Source organism: Lemur catta, chromosome 2, assembly GCF_020740605.2.
Source record: "Lemur catta isolate mLemCat1 chromosome 2, mLemCat1.pri, whole genome shotgun sequence".
Classification (NCBI taxonomy): Eukaryota; Metazoa; Chordata; class Mammalia; order Primates; family Lemuridae; genus Lemur; species Lemur catta.
The window spans coordinates 13,042,603-13,054,325 of record NC_059129.1 but is presented as its reverse complement, the minus strand read 5'-3'; the positions used below and the strand labels follow the sequence as shown (position 1 = coordinate 13,054,325).

At 45.4% G+C, this 11,723-nt stretch overlaps 1 non-coding gene across 1 annotated transcript; it reads left to right on the top strand.

Annotated features, from left to right (window-relative positions):
- The first annotated feature begins 244 nt into the window (after window positions 1-244).
- On the top strand, window positions 245-351 carry LOC123633629. Its single transcript, XR_006733657.1, has one exon. It is a non-coding gene; the product is annotated as a U6 spliceosomal RNA (small nuclear RNA).
- Window positions 352-11,723: the final 11,372 nt, after the last annotated feature.

The window sequence follows — 11,723 nt, the reverse complement described above, 5'->3', positions numbered from 1 at the left end:
TGGGCACCTACTACATGCCAGATGTTGTGTTGGATGCTGGAAGACCCCAGGAACAAAATCTGTTTCCTGTTAACAGGAAGTGGAAAGGACATGTCCCTAGATAATTCTAATCATATACATTTTTAAAAATTATTACCAGCTGTAGACTTTTTTTTTAAATACTTTATTCAGTGCTTAGAAAAACAGCAACCCTTTATAGTGAGCATCATTACCCCCATGTTGTTGACATAAAGAGTGAGGTGTAGTGCTCGCTTCGGCAGCACATATACTAAAATTGGAACGATACAGAGAAGATTAGCATGGCCCCTGCGCAAGGATGACACGCAAATTCGTGAAGCGTTCCATATTTTTTTTTTGATCCAGCAATCCCATTATTGGGCATATACCCAGAAGAACAAAAGTCATTCTTTAACAAAGACACCTGTACCCGAATGTTTATAGCAGCACAATTTACAATCGCAAGGATGTGGAAACAACCCAAGTGCCCATCGATCCACGAATGGATTAGTAAACTGTGGTATATGTATACCATGGAGTACTACTCAGCTATAAGAAATAACGATGATACGACATCTCTTTGGTTCTCCTGGAGAGAGCTGGAACCCATTATACTAAGTGAAGTATCCAAAGAATGGAAAAACAAGCATCACATGTACTCACCAGAAAACTGGTTTCCCTGATCATCACCTAAATGCACATCGGGGAAGGATACCAACTGGATATCAGACTGGGATGGGGGGTGGGGGGAGGGGGTGAGTGTATGCCTACATGATGAGTGCGTTGCACACCCTCTGGGGAATGGTCATGCTTGAAGGTGCAGACCCAGGGAGGTGGGGGGGGGAGGGGATGGAGGTATGACTACATGATGAGTGCCAGGTGCACTGTCTGGAGAATGAGAACGGACGCGCTTGGGACTCTGACTCGGGGGGATGGGTGGGACATGGAAAATGTATATAACCTAAACTTATGTACCCCCATGATGAGCTGAAATAAAAAAAAAAAAAAAAAAGAGTGAGGTGTAGAAAGATTAGCTGCCTTGGCCAAAGTTGCATAGGCAGGAAATCGAGGACCCAAACCGGGAACTTCTTTCTTTTTTCTTTTTTTTTTTTTTTTTTTTTGGAGACAGAGTCTCACTCTGTTGCTCAGGCTAGAGTGAGTGCCGTGGCGTCAGCCTAGCTCACAGCAACCTCAAACTCCTGGGCTCAAGCGATCCTCCTGCCTCAGCCTCCTGAGTAGCTGGGACTACAGGCATGCGCCACCATGCCCGGCTAATTTTTTCTATATATATATTTTAGTTGGCCAGATAATTTTTTTCTATTTTTAGTAGAGACAGGGTCTTGCTCAGGCTGGTCTTGAACTCCTGAGCTCAAACGATCCACCCGCCTCAGCCTCCCAGAGTGCTAGGATTACAGCCGTGAGCCAACGCGCCCGGCCCTAAACCAGGAACTTCTTAATCCCAGTCCAATGCTGAGGATGGGTGGTTTGAAATAACAACAGCAGCTAAGATTATTGAATGTTTCCTATGTGCAAGGTGCAAGGCTGACTGGAGAAACGTTATTCTAGTCAATTCTCCTGATGCCAGAAATGTTAATATTATCTCTAGAGGCAGACCGACAGAAAATGTGTGCACGCACATACACATGTACACACCCAATTGACTGAGTACTTACCACGTGCCAAGCACTTTGCATGTATTACATCATTTAAACTTCACAACAGCCAGAGGAAGCTGGACTATTCTTATCTCTACTGCGGATGGGAGCACTGATGTTCAGGGAGGTTAAGTGACTTGCCTGAGTTCACACAAGAGATACCAATGAAGTGCATTGAGAGTTCAGAAGGGAGCCACTTAATGGTTGGCCTGGAAAGGTAGGGGAAAGCTTCCAAACCCACGTATGAATATATGTGAATATATAAGTGAATATACCTCTGGTGGATGCCGGTAACAGAGGATGAAATATCTACATCAAGGATGGGACGCTGGGCAGAACTGGCCTGGGGTAAATGTTTCAAAGTCTGGACCTTGGTCTTTCCCCAGCATCCAGAGATGGCAGCGTTCTTCTTTCCCCGCACCCGGGAACCCAGGGGCCCTTCTGAAGGTCCCTGTTGGCTTCCAGAGTCGTAGTCTTCTCCTGACAAAATGGAACTGCCACTGTGTCATGTGCAGAGCCAGTTCTCTGCTCTGAAAGTGAGAAAACGTTACTTAATTTCATTGACTCTCCATTCCCACAGCGGTAAAATGGGCTCTTAGCCTCAATACTATCAATTCTAACAATAACACTAATACGATAATAGCTAATGTTTGCTAAGTACTTATGTGTCAGGCCTATATAGGCTTGTGCTAGTCATTATCTTATTCATCTGCACAACTCTGAGGTGGGTACTAATGTTATACACACTTTAAAGAAGAGGAGGCTGAGTCTCAGAGAATTGAAATAATGTGTATAAGATTATGCAATTGGAATCGGGTTACAGGCCTGGGCAGATGGTTCCAAAGCCTACTCTCAACGAACAGGCCTAAACTGAAGGCCATTCAGGGTTTTAATGATATGTCCTTTATTGTCTGTTCCTTGAAAAAAAAAAATCACGAAGAAGCTGAGAATCAGGAAGCCTTGGAGGTGAACTTGACTTGAATGCTAAGAATAGTTACCGGATGTATTTGTTATCTAGTGCTGTGTAACAGATTACCCCAACACTCTACAGCTTAAAACAACACGTTTCTTATCGCACAGTTTCTGTGGGTTTGGGATCTGGAATCAGTTAGCTGGGTGATTCTGTCTTAGGGTCTCTTGTTGGTGCCTGGGGCTGCAGCCAGCTGAAGGCTCCAGCAGGGAGGATGCACTTCGGCGCTCGCTTACGTGTTTGTTGGTGGTCTCAGTTCCTTGCTGGCTGTCGCCTGGAGGCCTCCCCGTTCCTTGCCATGTGGGTCTCTCCAATAGGGTGCTTGGGTGTCCTCATAACATGGCGCCAGACACCCCCAGAGTGAGTGATCCCAGAGAGCAAGACCATGGCAAAAGCCAGAGTGTCTTTTATAACCTAGTCTCAGATGTGACTTACCATCACTTCTGCCACATTCTGTGGGTCACAATACGAGAAGGGACAGCAGAAGGATGTGAATATACTAGGAGGTGGGGACAGGTGGGGGCTATCTGGGAGCGGCCCTGTCTAGACCCCACCCCTTCTCCCCAGGGACCCGACTCTAGCTATTACTCTCCACTCCCAACCCCTGGGGAATGTCATGGTCATTATGTGCCCCAGTGCCAAGTAGGTGATGGTGCTTTGGGGGGTGACCTGCAGCCTGGACGACACTGAGGCTGTGCACTGTGGGAGCCCTAGGTGTGGGGAGCACTGGGAGGCAGGGAGACGAGGTATGATGATGGGCTGGGAAGGTGGGGATCCCATTTTACAGAGTCGAGGTTTGCCTACTCAGCAGGGTCCCCAGAGCTGGAAGGGAGGGGCCCAGAGCCTGTCTTATCTGCAAGATGCAAACCAGGCCTTCCATCTCCTCTCTTCACGCTCGGGGCAGACAGCTGTACCTCCAGTGAGAAATGAGGTCTGCCGGTGAAGGGAAACACTCCCTGGTTCTTTATTGAATCCAATCATTTACATCTCATTGAGCCCAATCAAATTAACCACTTATCACATTAAAATGGCAAAAGAGGGATTGTGCTGAGCAGTGCTAATTCAATAGGAAAGAGGGGATGCCTGGGAGCACTGTGTCGTAGGATTCTGACACCTGTCTTCAAGAGGTGGAAGTCAGATGTCCTCCTCTGCCAGCAATGGTCGTGATGACCTTCCTCAGACAGCTTTGCTGGATGCCAGACATTGGCCAGAGAAGGAAAACAGAGGCGTGGGGTGGGAAGTGTGGGACGAAGGAGATGGGTGATACGGTACCTTGGGGGAGAACTGTGATTTTGAGATAGGGTGGTGTTTAAAGGCATGAGAGTTGGAGTCAGACAGACTCCAAAGCTTCCTAGCTGTGTGACTTTGGGTGAGTTACTTGACCTCTCTGATCCTTAGTTTTCTCATCCATTAAATGGGGGATGGTATTAATAGTATTTGTCACAGAGGGTTGCCACTGCAGTGCTACTCAGGTTGGTGTTCCAGAGAAAGCTATTCCCTTTCCAATTCTCTTTTAATCTTTCTCATCACATCAAGGAACAAGGCTCTGTCTGGCACTAGGCTGTCTGTACTATCTCTTTAGTACTTACAAAAACTCTCTGATCCTTTCGCAGCCGCTAGGGTGTTAGGGTGCAGGGAGAGTTGGAATCATCCAGGCTTGCACTTGTACCTCCCTTGCCATCCTCACTGGCTGTGTGGTCTTGGATAAAGTGGCTTCATCACTCTGCACAACAGTTTCCTCATACGTAAAATGGGAATAATAGCAGTCCCCACCTCAAAGGTTTGTTATGGAGTATAAATGAGTTCATGAATGTGAAATGGTTAGGACAGGGCCTAGTTCATAGTGAACAATAAATGCTAGTTCACATTCTCATTCCGCATTTCAGCCTCTTCTCTGCCACTTCCTCTTCCCGACCCTCATGTCCTCTGCACTCCAACCATGAGAATGATTTGCACTTCCTGGCTGTGCCTCAGGGCCTTTGCACATGCTTCCTTCTAACTGGAACATCTTTCTCTCAGACTCATCTTCCAGGCCTCAGCTGACATGGTTCTTCTTCTAGGAAGCCTACACTGACGTATATTCTCCTTCCCTGTGATTATTCCCTATTGTAATATTTTTTGAATTTATTTCTGTCTTTTCCTGGGAAGCCTGAGTGCTTCATGGGGGGCAGGGTTCAAGACCCTGGTTTGTCTTCCTTGTTTTTACAGTCCCAGCACCTAGCCCAGAATCTGACACCTAGTGATGGTCACTTGAGAGCTCACCAGGGGCCTGATATAATTCTATGGATAATACTTTACATATATTGACTCATTTATTATAATTCTCACAACTTTCTCAGATGAGTTTTATTTTAATAGCTTTATTGAATTATCACTGACATATAAACTACATATATTTTAAGTGGACAATTGGATAAATTCAAACATGTACACACTGTGAAAACAATACCACAATCAAGATAATGAACGTATCCTTCAACCCCAAACATTCCCTTGTGTCCTTTTGTCATCCTTCTACGCCATTCTTCCTTGCCACCCCTTCCCTGGGCAACTAGTATAGATATGTTTACATTTTCTAAAATTGTATGTAAAGGGAAGTGTACAATATATACTGCTTTTTGTCTGGCTGACTTCACACAGCAAAATTATTTTGAGATGCATCGGTTTTGTTGCATATATCAGTGTTCATTCCTTTTTATTTCTGAGTAGCATCCATTATGTGGATATACCACAATTTGTTCATCCATTTACCTGCTGATGGACATTTGGTTGTTTCCAGTTTGGGGCTATGACAAAAAAAAAGCTGCTATGGATGTAGGCTTTATTTTTATCCCATTTTACAGAGGAGGAAACTGAGGCAGGGAGTATATCAATTATTTATGGTCACAAAGCTAATAAATGGCAGAGCCTTGTGGTGACTGAGGTACTATAGGTTCAGAGCCTAAGCTCTTTTTACCTCCTCTATATTAAGGAAAATTTCAAACATAAACAAAAGCAGAGAGAATAGAATAATTCTCACCCGTCGGTCCATCACTCAGCACCAGCAATGATTAACTCATGGCCAATATTATTTCATCCTTTTCCTACATTTTAAACATTTTTGCTATAATATTTAAAAGCAAACCCCAGACATAATGTCGTCTCACTTACAAATATGTCAGTTTGTATCTCTCACTTACATGAACATTAAAAAAATTATTGCGGAAATTTCAAATCTAGGCAAAAGCAGAGACAATAACATAATAACTCCATTTGTACCTCTCATCTACTTCAAAAGCTATCAGCTCATGGATGGTCTTGTGGCATTAAACCCTCATCTACTTTCTCGTTCCTCTCCCCTGCCAATGATTTTGAAGCAAACTTCAGGCATTTTGTTATTTTACCCGTAAATATTTCAGCATGTACTTATAAAAGACAGGGAGTCTTGTAAAACAGCACAGCCGTAATGCCATTATCACACCTAAACATTTTACAGTCATTTCCTTTTATGTCATTAAATATTCAATTGACATTCACATTTCCCCAATTGTCTCATATTGTTTTATTGTTTTCTTCTCGCTCCCTCTCTTCCTTGCTCCCTTCCTCCCCCACTTTCCCTTTTTTTCTTTTACAGTCTGTTTGAATCAGCACACAAACAAGGACCATATGCTGCAATCGCTTGAGATGTCTCTAACGTCTGTTTTAATCTATAGATTCTCCCTCTGTCCCTCTCTCTCACTATCTTTTTTTTTTTACCTTGAAATTTATTTGTTAAGAGAAACCAGGTCATCGAGGCCATATTTTACATAACCTCTATGCCATTATCACTCTTACAAAATTAACGACAATCCTTAATGTCATTTAATACCCACCTGTATTCCCATTTCCCTGCTTGTCTTGAACATGTCTTTGGATTTGTTTGTTTGTTTGTTTGCTTTTCAAATCAAGACCCATGCAAGTCCCTGTTGCATCTTGGTGGTGGCATGATGCTTTTGGGGTCTCCTCTGCCCCACAGCAGGCCTTCCCCGCATGTCAGGCCACTGCTGTGCTCTGCAGAATGCCCCACGGCCTGGGTTCTAAAACCCTTGCTATAAGCCTCTGGGCACCACCCTCCTTCCTGGTTAGCACCCTACAAAAGATTGTTGAATGAATGAATGAACAAACGAATGAATATCTAGGAAGAAGCAGCTTAGAGAGCAAGGGGTCCTAATGCTTCAGTAATATTGTCTGAAGCAGCGTCTGCTCTGGACTGGATGAGTGATTTCTGTGTGTGTCCGTGCGTGTGCAGGCAGCAAAATGGATTCTTACACAGAAACTTGCACAGATAAAGACGATGAAAGCCAAGCATTTAAGACCCTGAGCTCTGACTCCACATTGCCTCGGTCAGAATCCTGGCCTTGCAGTTTACAAGCTGGGTGGCTTTGGATATGTTACTTAACCTCTCTGTGCCTTGGTTCCGTTGTCTGTGAAAGGGGATTTATAATAATATCTACCTCTTGGGGCTGTTGTAAGGGCGTAATGAGTTGATTCATGCTAAGTGCTTAGAACTGAGCCTTGCGTGTTATGGGTCCTCAATAACTGTTGGCTCCATTATGATAATTGGTGTTATTAAAAGGGAGGGTGGAGGAGGCCTGATGGGGCCTGTGGATCCCCTTCCAGAGCTCTGCAGAGCACAGTTGACAACCTCTGGTCTCAGTGACACTCAAGGACTTCTCCTTCTGCTCTCACTTTATCTGGGGCTTGCTCCGGCCACCAGACCCCTCCACCCCACATCCTGGGTGGGAAACCAAGAAGTCATATTTCTTGCCTCTCCTGATTTAATCAGAAAATACCTGCCCCCCCCGCCCCCCCGCCCCTTGCCGTTCCTCCCCACCACCACCCACTCCGCCGCAGCCCTGCTCATATCCCTTCCAGGGACCGTCTTGCCCACGTGAAACGACCCAGTGCCAATGTCGTGTTTTGAAACCCAAACCCTGAAACCCATCTCCTGCATCTTGGCTGGCAAAACCAAGTACATCTGCTTTAGAGCAATTAAGAAATTGCAGAGCAGCAAAGGAAAACATGCTGCTGAAACCGGCTTCTATGTGCCGTTGAATATTCCCAGCCCGCTGCCGGGTGGACGTCACAACAGACCCGGAGGGAATCGCAGTTCGTGAATCTGGAGGCACAAAACAAAACTAGCCATCGGACACCCTGAGGCCTTCTTATCAACCACGAAATGGCAATGACCAATGTCTTTTGAGGTGCCAGGCACTGGGCTACACTTTATTTTGATCTTCATAGTTCCTCTGAGAGATGGGTTGAATTGTTCCCATTTTACAGATGAAGAAAATGAGGCTTAGAGAGGTTGTGTCCTTTGTGTAAGATTCTACAGGGGCAGAGTGGGATTTAAATCCACTTCTGGTCAGAGCTTTTAACCCTGCCACCAAACATCCTTTTGGTGAGGAAATACGGCATTTTATAGGATGCCTTACATGTCAAGGTAGAGGCTGTTGGTCAGCTGTGATTAGAAACCATTGTTTCTCTTCCTGTGATAGGACATGCCTGTGTCTCTCAAAGTGCTTTAGTTCCAAAGACAAATCCAACACGCTGCAAAGCAGCATTGCAGATCTATAGGGGGGCAATCTATGCCAATGTGATAGTTCATGGGTTAATGTCTCAAGATGTTTCCATAGAGACAAGTTTTTAACCTATATATACATCAACAGCCTTGAGATAGATGCTTTTGAGTTCATCTTTCTCGGTACCCAACAGCTTGTTGGTTTGTTAGCTGAAATCAGTTCAATTCAATTCTTTCTCACCCCACAGTTTTCTCCTGATTTCGGCATGTTCTGGAAAATAGTGTATATTAAACACACACACACAGACACACACATACTCGAACACCCCCGGCCTATAGTCACAGGGTAAGTTTACACATCTTTGACTAATGGGCTGGCACTATTTAAGCAGCGTGTTGGAATTTTGCCTGGGACAGTAAGCCAGAAAAATATGTTTTTACTTGAACTTGGCTCGCAGGAAAATAATTTCTTTGTGTGTCTTGTGGCAGAGGCTGGGTGGTTCCTGAGAGAAGATCGTTGTAGGCAGTGGTCTGAAAATGCGGTGGGCATCTTTTAGAGGGGGTGTAATCTTTTCATCTGCAGAGATCCTTTGGGGGTTTTAAGTTCTAAGCAAATTGGTTTCAAGCTGGCTTTGTTAAAGAAAAAGAAAATCTACAACGAGAAAGAAAGAAACACCTCCAGGTTGCTTCAACTTGGAGGAAACTTGAGTGACATTCTGACTCACGTGGCAGTTTTAAAGGTCAGGGGACTTGCTCAGCCGAAACCCTGGAGTCCCCCAGATTCCCTTCTTTCTCTCACAGCCCACGCCACTCTTGTCACCTCTACCTTTCTGAGGAAGGTAGATAAATATATCCACCTTCCCTGCCAACACCAGGGTTCAAGTGCATCTGCTCTTACCTGGGTTATTGCAGCAGCCTCTAACTGGTTTCCTGGCTTCTTCACTGGGGGTCCGTTTGCTGCACAACAAACAGCAGGAGTGATGCTCTGAGGGCACAAGTCAGAGTGTGCTGCTCCATGCTGGTCCCACCTCACCCAGAGTAAAAGCCCAAGTCCTCACTGTGGGATGAAGGCCCCGTAGGACCGACCTGGTTCTGTGCTCTCTGCACCTCACCTTCACTTCCCTCCCGCCATGTCAGCCTTCTCGCTGCTTGTTCAACTCACCTGCTGTCAGTCCTACCTCAGGGCCTTTGCACGTGCTATTCCTTCCTCCTGGGAATGCTGTTTTCCCAGATAGCTACTCACTACCTTTTGTACTTTATTCAAATGGCCCTTCCATCCACCTCCTCCTCCCCCAATCTAAAACTTTAATTCTCTGCTTTCAACGCTTCATGTTCACCTTCCTTCTTTTATTATTTTCTCTAGAGCACTTAGCATTCATCTAACATACCACATCCTTTACTTAACTTTTCTTGTTTATAGCTTATCTCCCTGCCCTCTCCCCACCCAGCACTTAAAGATTCCTGAAAGCAGATGTGTTTGTTTGCTCTGCACCCCCTGACTAAATCAGTGCTTAACAAACATCTCCGCACGATCGAATGAGTTTGTGTTTTTCGGATGGTCCACACAAACCCACGTTCTCTACACTAATGGGTACAAGTTTTATAAGAAGGCATTTTTCCTTCTTTTTTTGGTTATGATTAACTAGGCTCCCTTGCATGGGGACCACAACAGGAAGTCCGGCTACTGAATTCTATTTTGTGGTTGGTGCACGGGGCTGACTTTAAAATCAGGTGGCTCCCTCATAGGTAACTGGAGAAGGAAGAGTCTTAGATGCAACTGGAAAAATAGAGAGTTAGCTTCATGAGATGCTGTGGTTACAGGGCAAGGGAAGACCTGAGTGCTCCCAAATGCTGGTGACCCCAAAGGACGGTGTCAAGTTAAATGACGAAGGCTCTTGCTTCAGACTGCCCGGCTTCAAATCCTGGCTCCATCTCTTGCTAGTAGGGTGATGAAATATGGGCATATTAATGTCTCCAAATCTTAGTTTCTCCATCAAACAGAGATGCTAACAATGGTGCCCACCTCGAGGAGGCTTCAAGGATTGAGAGCAACGAGGCGTGTCTGATGGGTGACAGGGTGACTTGCACACACGGGGGCTCTGGAAATGTGAGCTATGGTTGTTAGCTGAAGAAAGAGGGGTCTGTCACTGATGTGTCTGAGACAAGAGGCCAGGCACCCCTGGAGGGTATAGGGTGTGATGTTGGGAGTTTCGCATATTGGGAACCTTGGAAAGGGTCTACTAAGTTTCCGGAGCTCGGAGCCTCCAAATTTCAAATCATCCAATCTTCAACTCTGGTGGTGGGCAGAGGATGTCTTTTGGGGTGTGGACTCAGGCAGCTTCCCCCTTTCTTTGAGACCTGCTGTTTTCTATTTTTGATGAGGAGTCCCCGTGGCAGGTTAGTATTGCATGACTCTGCCCTTAGGCTAAAGCTGATGACACTTGACCCAGATTAGAACAGCTAAAGTGTATCTCCCGGGAATTTAGAATTGGGACTTGATTTATATTGGCACTTGAGCTGGGAGGATGTATGAATTCGGGAGCTGTGGGACAGTCCTATGCACAGGACATGTGCACTGAGAAAGTCTGTTTTAGAAGGAGAGAGAAACAGGGAGTATCGTCAAGTGGTGGTGGTGGTGGTGTATCATTGTCCCACCCTTCTCTTCATGTTTGGGGAATTTCCCTTTCTGTCATTTTGGGAGTGAAGTCACAAAAGCCCACAAGCCCTCTTATGGCCACTAGCGCAGGGGCAAGTGATACAGGCTTGGCCAGCTCTGCTCAGCTGCTCGGGGCTGGAATCTGGAGCCAGAGTTGCAAAGAAGCTGGACCACGCTAGAAGGAACTGGGGCTCCTTAGAGAGAAGCCTGATACCTGGTCTGGGGCATGAAGTGTACACAGTGAACCTGGCAGGTCTTGTCATACTAGAAAGCCAAGAAGCTATCCGAGATCAATGGGGTCTGTTGAGAGGACCCAGGAGTCAACTTAAAGAGGACCCCGCTGGCTAAAGACAGAACAACTTGAACACCAACAGGACCATGACTGCAAGGGACTGAAAACACTTCTAATGTGCTGAAATTTGGGAGTTCACAATGATACTAACAACAACAATAACAAAACCCCCAGGTCCCCTTTGGAAGATGCTAGTTTACCAGCATGTTAGTTTGAAAACTGGCAAGGAAAGGGAGAGAACGGAGCATTTATCCTACTTTCCCTCTACAAACTATTTGTCAGGGTGACCAAACAATTGGAGGGGATGCTTATCTTTATAAATAGTCCAGCTCATAAATGAAGAAGGATTGGTAGAATTTCACCATTTTTAACACTTCCTGGAATGAAGGATTTAGGAAGTGACTGCCAATGGCTGCCAATATCTAACAAAAAAAGGCAAACGGACCTCATGGCTTTCTGACAGACGTGGGCTCCGTGATCATGAAACAGTCAGCAACAGAACTGAAATCAGATCAAGCCTCTAGATCCAGCTACTGATTTCTAGGAAACAAAGGAGAGACAGGAACATGTTAAATTCAACCGTGGAGATAGAATCAGTAATTCAGACTGTGGGG